Source organism: Pseudopodoces humilis, chromosome 6 (genome assembly GCF_049639895.1).
Source record: "Pseudopodoces humilis isolate 2021_Gansu_Grassland_sample_001 chromosome 6, ASM4963989v1, whole genome shotgun sequence".
NCBI lineage: Eukaryota > Metazoa > Chordata > Aves > Passeriformes > Paridae > Pseudopodoces > Pseudopodoces humilis.
Genome location: NC_142205.1, coordinates 33,283,959 through 33,294,615, shown reverse-complemented (window position 1 = coordinate 33,294,615; position 10,657 = coordinate 33,283,959). Strand labels below are relative to the sequence as shown.

Here is a 10,657-nt window from a genome sequence, read left to right as displayed (position 1 = left end):
GACCATTTCTGGATAACATATCTGAGGGATTGATGTTTGAATTGTATTGATTAAAGACTGAAAGTGTCTGCAGATGTCAGAAAAAACTACCTGAGGCAATTTTTTTTAATAAACCTAAGAACTATGTAGACATCATGTTGAAACAACCACGGTGGTATGCTACCTCCTTTGATGTTTGCCACCAAATGCCCTATAAAGTCATATTGGCATTGTGCATGAACTCTGTACTTCACACAAGGAAAACATTTCTAGAATGTGTACTCTTCCAGCCCAATGAAAATCGGATTTTCAGTATTTCAAATGAAAACTATTTACCAGAGTCCAAATGACTTAAATTCACGCTCTCCTCTCTGTAACACCAATCCACAAACCATTCCTTTATATTAGAAGTCAGGAATGTTCATTGACACCTTCACTTTTTGGATGTACCCAGATAGCATTCAGTTTGAAAAGATATTTAATTTCCCAAAAATAACAGAATTAAAATCCATAAGATATGCAGGATAGCAATATATGTAATACCTATCTAGCTTGTAAATCTTAGAGCCACTGTTTATTGGAAAAATCATATGAGCACTGGGGTAAAAACTTCCAAGATTCTTAATTTCTTTGAATGAGTCCTTCTTTGAAAGATTGCAATTACTTGGTAAAATTTGAGAGAAATACTTGAGAAAAAGAAAATTCATTTAAATTACTGAGATAGTGTCTCTAATTAGATACCATTTGCAAAATAGCAGCTCTGAAACTTTCTGCTTTTTTACTTACAAAGAAGAACCTATTTTGTATGGCTACTTTCAGCTTTTTCACTGTAATATTTCAGCACATATTGCTAGAAATGCAGTTTTAAGTGAGCAGGACTTGGTTGCTAGTTTCATGGGGGTTTTGAGGTTTTTGGGTTTTTTCAACTGCCATCCGGATTAAGACAGTGCTTAATTTCTTTATTTATATTTTAAGGCTGATTATTGATATTTTAAATTTTTCTTAGTTTTTTTTTAAAGTTCCAATCTGAGGGTTGCCTTTTGCCTATTATAGTTGTTAGGGTTTGGGGGTTTTTACTAAGAATAATGTAAAACCAGTTCACAAACACTTTTCTCTAAATTGGAATTGGCATTGAAGAAATTAAAGATTTGAAAGTGCAAGCCACTCTTTTAGGAAATACTTAAGTGCATGCAAAATTCCAGGATATGAGCAGTTCTATGCATTCCAATATATGCCTTTGGTATATGTTGAATGTTTATTTAAGGATTTGCAGGATTCTGAGCCACAAGATATTCCTTTCATTTTAAAGCAGATAAATCTATTGACAGTATACTACCTAATGCAAAGTTCTATCATAAAATAGACATTTAAATTTTTTAAAAATTATATCTTAACTTCTAAAACAGTAGATTAGAACCACAGGAGTTCCATTGTTTGAGATCTTTAAATTCCTCTGACTGCTGTGATGTTTATTACCCACCAGTCATCAAAATCTGAATTTTAAGAAAATTGGAAAAGCAATGATTTTTTATTTGAACAGTTTTCTCACTGTCTGAAATACCTCAGATTGTCTTAGCTGAAGACTGATTTATTAAAGCAAAGAATGTCATAAATACACACTAAGTAAGCAAAGTCTTATTATTTGTTAATAATTTACAATTTCTTAAAGATTTTTATACTGTCCTTTGAGTTCCTGTTTCATTCTTAAAGTGTATATTTGAATGGGTTTTGGGAGGTTTTTTACTCCTTTTTTTAAACCAATTTTTCTGTGGAATGCAATAATCATTTCAAATCTTTTCACATCAGAACCCATTAAGAAATCAATTGCTAATCTTTTGCTAAGTTAAAAGAGGCATTTCTTAAACTGATACCTGAGTAAGTTTCTCTCTGAGAAAGACTTTGATAGCATTAATGTATTTCTAGACTGAATTTTAGGGAGAATACTTTGTATTGGTACGATGTAAGTTCCTGTAGAAACTAGAATTTTAAGAACATGAGTTTGAAGCAACAGATACATAGATAACTGTAGAAGTGAAGAGTCCAGCACACAGTATAAAATTTGCCTTTAAACATCATGATTGATTCAACAAATAACATGGATATATGTTCCATTTTTAATTTTTTAAGCATAATTCCTGTAAGTAACTCAATGGAACTTAGCAGGCCTCCTCACAAAAATTCAAGCATGTAGCGGTGTGTTGCTGTATAGCAGACACAAGACACTAACAATACCGTATGTATAAATTGCTTAGTGTTCTGAATATTTGGAAGTGGTTAAAACTAGTTACACATCCAAATTATGCATATTTAATGATGTTTGCACGTATACACTTCTTGTCAGCCAGCCCTGGTTGGTAGCACAGGGGTCTTAATGTATTCTCAGCATGGCAGATCTCTGCACATTCACTGTGGTGTTCCTCTGTGTGTTTGCTGGGAGTGTTACACATGCAAAGCACATTGTACTTAGAATGTAAGTATTCACCACCACTGCAGCATGTATGCAAGCCTGACACATACTGTGCTAGGAGATACCAGCACTTCTCAGTATGCTGCCAGATTTATTTTTCTAGTATTATAATATTGACACAAATGAAAATTACAGGGTTGCCTGCACTTTGTCGTGTCTGATGATACAAAAATACTTATTTTATAAGATCTTTTTCTTTATAATTATGTAATTGTATTTTAGTAGCACAGTATTTCTTACACATAATGACTGTCATTGTAGTTAGGTAGTATTAGGCATTTATAAAACTGAGCAAACCAATTCTCTTTTACACGAGTATTATAAAACATAGAGTTCTCAGGGGTTTTTTTCCACATTACCTGGTACCCGTGCACTTTCATTGTTAAATATTATTGCCATCTTGAGACTAATTTTTCTAGTCTCACCTACCTTTATTTTATCATTATTTAAAGGTTTTCATTTTATCTTTTTCAAATGTTACAATTCCAAACACATGATTTATACTTCTGGCTACCTTATCTATCTGTGGCATCACTCCCCATACGTGAACACTTGCTTGTCTTTGTGATAATATTAGATGCATTTTTAGAGGCCTTTTTTATGATTTCTGTCATGCTACATGATCAGCAGTAATTCTTTAAGCCTTTATATTATAAATAGCTCTAATGTTCCAAAACAATGTGGAGAAAATGCAGTACAGGTATGACTTTCAAAATTAAGCATCTTTGTTTAAAGACAAGGACAATACTTAAAATATTTTTAACAACTTGAAAACCTAGATCTTTCTCCTTTGTTGTTTTTACTTTGCTGCCAAAAAAAACAAGCTGAAGATCCTCTTGCTGGTAATGAATTTGTAGCTGAATTTCACTTCATTGGAAAATTTGTGTTAGCAAGGCTTCCAGTACATAAAATGAGATAGATTTCCAAATAAAGATATGAGAGGGCTGGATTTTTAAAAATTGCAGCATCAGGCTGGGACTGTTTTGCATTTTTAATGGGTGACAGCGTGGTTTTATTAACCCTCTGTTAACTTATTAAGTAGATACTGCATTGCAATCCCATCTTGAAGCTTAATAAAAGGATTCTTTGTTACTGTTGGAAGACTCCTTTGTCCTAATTCCTTGTGTGGATATTCAGAATTCAAGTATTACCCTTGGTAGGTAGCCTAATGAAAACTTCATTGTTGGTTTTTGAAGAAGGATTTACATAATTTCTTAAGATGTTAACAGCTTCAGTTTGGGTTCCTTGCCCATGTAAATACAACTGCATTACTGGTGGTAGTGCAACAAATTAACTTACCAAACAGGTAATTGGAATAGTTTCATAAAATCAGGTCTCACAAAGCAAGCTACATAGCTGATCTTACTGAAACAGTATCAGGGAATTCTTCTGGCATGACTATATTTGGTTAGGAATCATGAGGGGTGTGTGATGCATACCAACTTTTCTTCTCGGACAGTGAGGGAATGGACCACTGTTCTGAACCGTTTCCCGCCAGTGGGAGCATGGAAGAACACCACAGATGGGTCACGCCTGAAATGTTGCATTCATGAATGCAATCTATTGTTTCTTGTATTTGACAGTTGATCAGTAGGACTAAGTGGGACAACTGCACAGAGTTCTTAAAGTGACCAGTCTGAGAAAATTGCTAATTGCAGGAGAGCAGTTGGGCGGTTTTAAAGACTGCATTGTTTTTCAGTCTGTTCTCTGAGCTTACAGCTATCTATGTACCCCTTTCCCAAAACCAAAATTATTAACTATTTGTATGTTTTATAAGCAACTATGAAGAGGGAAAAAAAAAAAAAAAAAAAGAAAATCCTCTTTCTCAGATATTGGTAGCACTTATAGCTAAACTGAAAAGTGTTTATTGGTTTATTTGAAAAATACTTCCTGACTGAAAGATTAGTCAGTAGATGTTTCAAAGGAAAGAAGTTGATGGTTTCCCTGGCAGATAAGCTAGCTTCTACTCAGATTTTTAAAGTCACTTAAAAATGGCAAGCAAGAACAAAATTTGCTATATTTTTGTCTCCTCTTCCCGCCCATTAACACATCAGATATAGTAGTAACAGACTTGAAAACAGCAAACTGATCTGAAAGTCAGTCTAGATATCCTGTGCTTTTTCACCATGATGTGTCATTAGATTTGAGACAGCGCATTAAAAATTGAGAATGGGAGTTGAAAGGTACCAAATATATAAAACTGTAATGCAGTGAATGTTGTTTTCCAACTGGGAGAAGACAACTGCATTTGATTGTTTTTATCAGTCAATATAGACTTTAGAATGTATACATATTACACTTCATTTTCAAGTGAACCATTTCACAACTTGAAATTGCACATTAAATGTTAGAAAATTTGTTAGGAATTAACCCTATGCTTACAAATGTATCTGTCTGGGGAGAGGGAGAAGGGGGTTATGGGAGTTACCAGTGAAGTGATACCTTACTAAAATATACTTTCATCCATCTAATACTTCAAAACCCAAAGGGCTAAATATGGCTCAGGGAGAAAAATTAAAACTTTTAAGATACTAATAATATTCATTCTGTCTTGAAAACTTGTTTTGCCTAGTTGATTTTTTGAAGTGCAATCTACCATCAGTCACAGTAAGGCAATACTGTTTCCTTTTGGATTTATTCCTAGTGGTAGAATATCAACAAAGAGCCTCTTGTTATGATTTCACTGCTACACCCTAATCCTGACCCCTGGTAATAGATGAGATTTCTGTTGACATCACAGGAAATGGAACAATAAGCCTCACAGTTAAATACTGCTGTTTACTGAAGCAAGTTAGTAGGAAATTAGGGTATATAATTTTATCCTAGTAATTTTTAATGTAAATTGATGCGGTTTATAATATATGCAAAATTAAGTGGGTGGTTTTTTTTACTGTTAATCTTCTCAAAATGTTTTTTTACACAAGAGAAAATGGCTGTTTCAGTTTGATCAAAGCACCTTCTAGTCTGATACACCGTCTCTAATAGTGTGGCCGGTCAAAAATGCCTAGGAAAAATAAGAACAGATCAAGCATAAAATGAAACTTTCTGGCATGTGACAGTCCACAGCTCAGGGATTTCCCAAGCTGAAGGTTATATTTTGAAGGCTTTATTCCATGAATTTCTGATAAGTTTTCAAACCTATCAGTATCAAACCTTTCAGATCTTTGGATGATCCTGTATTTTTTCTACTTTTTTTCCCTTAAGGGATGTTTGTTAATCTTAAGAGAGAAGTAGTTTTAAATTGCACTGCTACTTTATATCAAGTCTTCATCACAAGGGTCATTTTCAACAGATTTTAGAATCTGTAGTCCTATTGTAAAATATTTGAGTGAAACAAATAAAGTGGTTTTAAAAGGACACAATAATTGACACACTGATTAAGTGAAGTGATATTTCCAAAAGCCTTGGAACAATGTATTGATACACAGCCTGATATGATGATTATTCTTACATTTGGTAGGATGGGCAGAAATTTTGGCCAAAGATCCTGGAAGTAGGGGAATCCAGGGGAATTTAGTTTTTAGTTTGAAAATCAGAAAGATTTTGTAGATGAAAAAAAATATTGAAACAATTGAATTTTCACACTATGCAGCTAAGAAGGAAATAACACAGGGCAGGGTGTTAGGGAAAAAAATTAATTATGCTAGGATTTTTGGAATTGAAAGTATTTCAACAAATTAATTTGTAAAACTTTTCCCCAAGGAACAGAATAATTTCCTACATATTATTCAATATATATAAATTTAGTTTAACAAGTCTAGAAACTTAAGTTAAAATTCTTTAACCAAGCCCAACTACAGCTATAGTGAACAATGGAAAATAAAATCCAAATTGTCAGCCTTACTGCCTCCAGCTGACTTAGCATTAAACCCACAGGAAAACAGAACAGGTAAAGAGGTCAATCCACTGCAGTCAAAAGTCTTGTCTTAAACTACCTGTGAAAGTGATCTGTGATAACCTGACAGACCTGAGGCTTAATCCACCTCCAATGCATAACTGTCTGTTATTCTACATCTACAGAATCATTCTTCCTTTAGCTTGAATATTTGGGATAGGAGAAATGTTAGAAAAAGTCTGTGCTCTAAAAAAAACACAAACCACCAGAAAATGTGGTGGTACCGGTAAGACCACCACCTGAAACCAGAAGTACTATATTATTGTAGAAGTGGCATTTATTCTGAAATTTTAACTAAAGATTTGTGACAAAAGAGTTAATTGGTCCATAATTTTCACTTCCTGTTTTTGTGGGTTTTTAGAGATTCATTCATTTTAAGTGGAAGGACTGTTGCTGAATTAAGAGGGAGAGAACTTTGTCAAATCTGGTAAGATGAGAGGAGATGATACAGGACAGCATAAAGGGAGTTAGAAGGTCAAGAAGAAAAAAAGCTAAGTTGTTGACAATTTATGAAGTGATGAAATATGTCTGACTTTAATATTATGAGTGAATGATAATGTAAAGAAAGTGCAGTGGTTCTCCTTGGGCAGTACTGTTCTTACTCACAAGTGGCTAAGGGAAGATCCGATACAAAGAAAGTGATGATACAGGAAGGTGCTGATTTTGCCTCTGATTTGCAGTTATTTTTGCTTCTTGGAAGGATCTCCAAGAGGACAATTTTAAAGTAGGGTTTCATAGAAATCCTATCCACATATTAGTGCTGCATTTCATGTAAGATTTTAAAATACCAGTGTTGTCAGCTTTAGGCTCAGGGCATCATATTTATCTGAAAAGGAGTTAAAAAGGTGGTCTCAGACTTTCCATGCATTCTATAAGACAGGTGAGGAGCTTAGGGGAGATGACTTGGGAAGTGAGGTTGAGGCAGCCAGCTTTTTTAAGTTTGGTGAAAAGAATGCTAATGAAGCTAGATAATTCCCCATAGTGGCAGACTATGGGGAACAATGATCACTGTGTGCTACTTGTGAGAATCAGAAGAGATCGCTAGGAAACACTTCTCCCTTAGAAGGGTTCTGGCCAATTTCTCTTCTTTTTATGCATCAAGTACTGAAATGAAAACAAAAGATAGAAAATTAAATGAGAAATTGCTTTGTGAGACGTGAGGCATATTAGAGCCTACCTCCTCAGAGGAGATTCTGTAGACTACTACAGACAGCTGTCAATAGACAGAATTTCTCAGCTGTGCTCATTTTAATTAAATTTCTGCACAAGTACAGGGATGCTTTTTTCTGGAGAAGTTCCTATACAAATTTCTTTGACTACTCAGTTTAATTCTAGGTTTCTTTTTCAGTCCAGAGTGATTTTATACCAGTTTGTTATGGTTAGCAAGTCAGCATTTAGAGTTTCTGTTTTCTTTGCATAGTGTATCACACAACAAGGAAACATGTTTTCATACCTCTGTGCACTATATAATGTTGCTTATTCTATGACTCTTTCAGAAGCCAGTGTAGTAATTATTTCTCTGTATGTTAAATAACAGTTACAAAGATTATATTGAAGAAATAAGGATTGGTGCTTATTCTATGACTCTTTCAGAAGCCAGTGTAGTAATTATTTCTCTGTATGTTAAATAACAGTTACAAAGATTATATTGAAGAAATAAGGATTGGTTCTTTAGCCACATTCACTGCCAGAGCCAGCACAGCAGTGGGAAAAAGCTTGTATTGTTTCATTGGGGGTATAGTGTTAGTGCTTTTTATCCCTTTTCAGGAACACACACACTCAGTCCTATTCAGAGTAAAACCCCAGAGTGGAATCATGGCTGATTCACTTCTTCATCCGTGCTCTGATTTCTAGTACAGTTAGACCACTTCAACTGATTTTTAATTCTGTTGAAATTTTTTGTTTAAAATTTCCATTCCATAGGTAATCCATGACAGTAACCATGCAAGGGTAAAGTTAGAAGAGGAAAAGAACATCCATAAGGTTAGTGTAAATTATGCCATGCACAACATGAGTGTAAGATTTTTAGTAAACAAATCCACACTCTGTAATACTTTGTATGCATTTTTTCAAAGGGGACAGGCAGGTAGTGAAACAAATGTAATTTTAAGCCAAATAAATAGCATCTCTGGTTAAAATGTTATGACATAATTAAATTCTTACACATTGTCAGATGATGTCATGGAGGCCAGAACCATAGATGACTTTAGAAAGGGATTAGTATAATTTCTATTTTGGGATTTTATGTGCTAGGGATTAGCAGAAGTTTTGAAGGCATACCAGGGAAGAATAACTGTATAAATACATCTATATGCATCAATCATTATCCACTGTCTTATGCAGAAATCTGGATAAACTGATCCTCAATTCAGACTTTATTGTGTTCAAGTGAGAAATATGTGTTAAAAACAGAATAAAAACTAGAGTTCTGCTGTGCAAGGAAAATTTTCAGATGCCAGCTGAAACAGCAGCATGGACCCCAAAGTGGAGATGAAATGTCTAAAAAGGCTTACCATTCAGATAGTAAAGAAAATTTTCATTACTTAGATATTCATTACAATAATTCTAATGCTATAATGGTAAAGTGTTAAAAGCCATTGTTAGTCATGGCACAGCCTGCATTTGAAAATTAGATTCTGTCGTATCCAAAGAAGAAAACTGAAAAACTGTCCAGTAGCTACAGATGTTGTACAGATATTGTCCCAATATTAAACAACAGCAAAAACATGCAAATTTTCATGATACATGAATCAGTACTAAAATGCTGGATATATGTCCCATTTGGAATAGAAGAGTTAGACAAACTAAATACATTTTGTACAGTTATTAGAGGTGAAGATACAAAAGCATAAAGGTTAAGAAGGAGAAGTAATCAGATTAAAACTTAGAAAACCTTTTGTTTTTACTGGGGACATTCCTTTTCACATGAAGTATCCTGACTGTAGATAAAAACTACTTAATGAAAAAGATATTTGACTTTTAGCTTCTTTGTTGAGTTGTAGAAAAGACATTATTATTCTGCCCACAAAGCTAGGATTTGACTGTTTTCTGTACCCTAAAAAAGGATGAGAACCTTAGCTAAAGATGTCCAGGCACACAGTGGTTTTCTCTGTTAAGTTCATGAGTTAGCAATAATCACATTGACACATGTTCAGCAATAGGAATATGGTTTATATTTTTGAAATGTTAAGGTGTTTAGAAGGGTTACTGTAGTTTTTGTGTGCTTTAACTGTGTCTGTAAAGCATGCTAATAGAAATAACTTCAAATGTTCAGAATAGTTGCTATTTGAAAACTGTCAGAAATAAAAGTGACAGTATGACTTTTTTCTACTTAACTTCCTGACACTCTTTAACCTTCCTGTCTGTTAAACTAATAAATATACTGATCTCTTAAGCAATTAGCAAATGGAACTTTAAATGTAATAGGACTATGGTCAATATTTTGAAGGCACAAGCCTAAATTTTCAGTCTCTGAGGAATGTCAATGAACCAGAATCATAAATGTGTTTTTAAAGCAAATTTCTTTCTTTTCAGCCAGAGGAAAATAGTATTAAATTTTCTCCTGATAGCTACATAGAACCTTAGAATTGTTTAGGTTGAAAATAACCTTTAATATCATCAAGTCCAAAATTATCTCAGCAGTGCCACCTTCACCATTAAACTGAGTTTCCAAATCTACAGCAGGAATGGTAATTCTGTCACTTACCTGGACATACTGTTCCAATGCTTAACCATCCTTTCAGTAAAGATTTTTTTCCTTATATCTCTTCTAACCCTCCCCTGATATAAATTCAGACCATTTCCTGTCATCCTGTCTTCTTGTTACCTGGTAAAAAAGATTGGCACCCACATCACTACAACCTCCTTTCAGGTAATTGTAAAGAGCATAAGGTCTCCTGCAAGCCTCCTTTTCTCCAACAGGCTAAACAATCCCAGCTCCCTCACCCACTCTTGATAACACCTGTGCTCCAGACAATTAAACTGCTTCATTTCCCTTTACTGGAGCTGCTTCATCACCTCAATGTCCTTCCTTAATTAGGGGCCCAGAACTGGACACAGCAGTTGAGATGTGGCCTCACCCGTGCTGAGTACAGGAGAAGAATCATTTCCCAGGTCCTGCTGGCTGCCCTTTTTCTGATACAGGCCAGCATGCCATTGGCCCTCTTGGCTGCTTGGAGACACTGCTGGCTCATGTTCAGCTGTTGTCAAGCAGCAGCACCAAGTCTTTCTCCACTGGATCGCTTTCCAATCACTCTCCCCTCACCTGTAGGGCTGCGTGGTGTTGATCTGACCCAAGTGCAGGACTTGGCATAGCA

The 10,657-nt window shown here is 34.8% G+C and overlaps 1 long non-coding RNA gene across 1 annotated transcript; it reads right to left on the bottom strand.

The window, feature by feature from the left end:
• Nucleotides 1–7,195: 7,195 nt before the first annotated feature.
• On the bottom strand, nucleotides 7,196–10,428 carry LOC148184143 (uncharacterized). The gene is made up of 3 exons (XR_015772632.1): nucleotides 10,359–10,428; nucleotides 10,048–10,167; nucleotides 7,196–7,445 (listed from the first exon to the last, which is right to left on the bottom strand). It is a non-coding gene; the product is annotated as an uncharacterized LOC148184143 (long non-coding RNA).
• Between the last annotated feature and the right edge of the window lie 229 nt (nucleotides 10,429–10,657).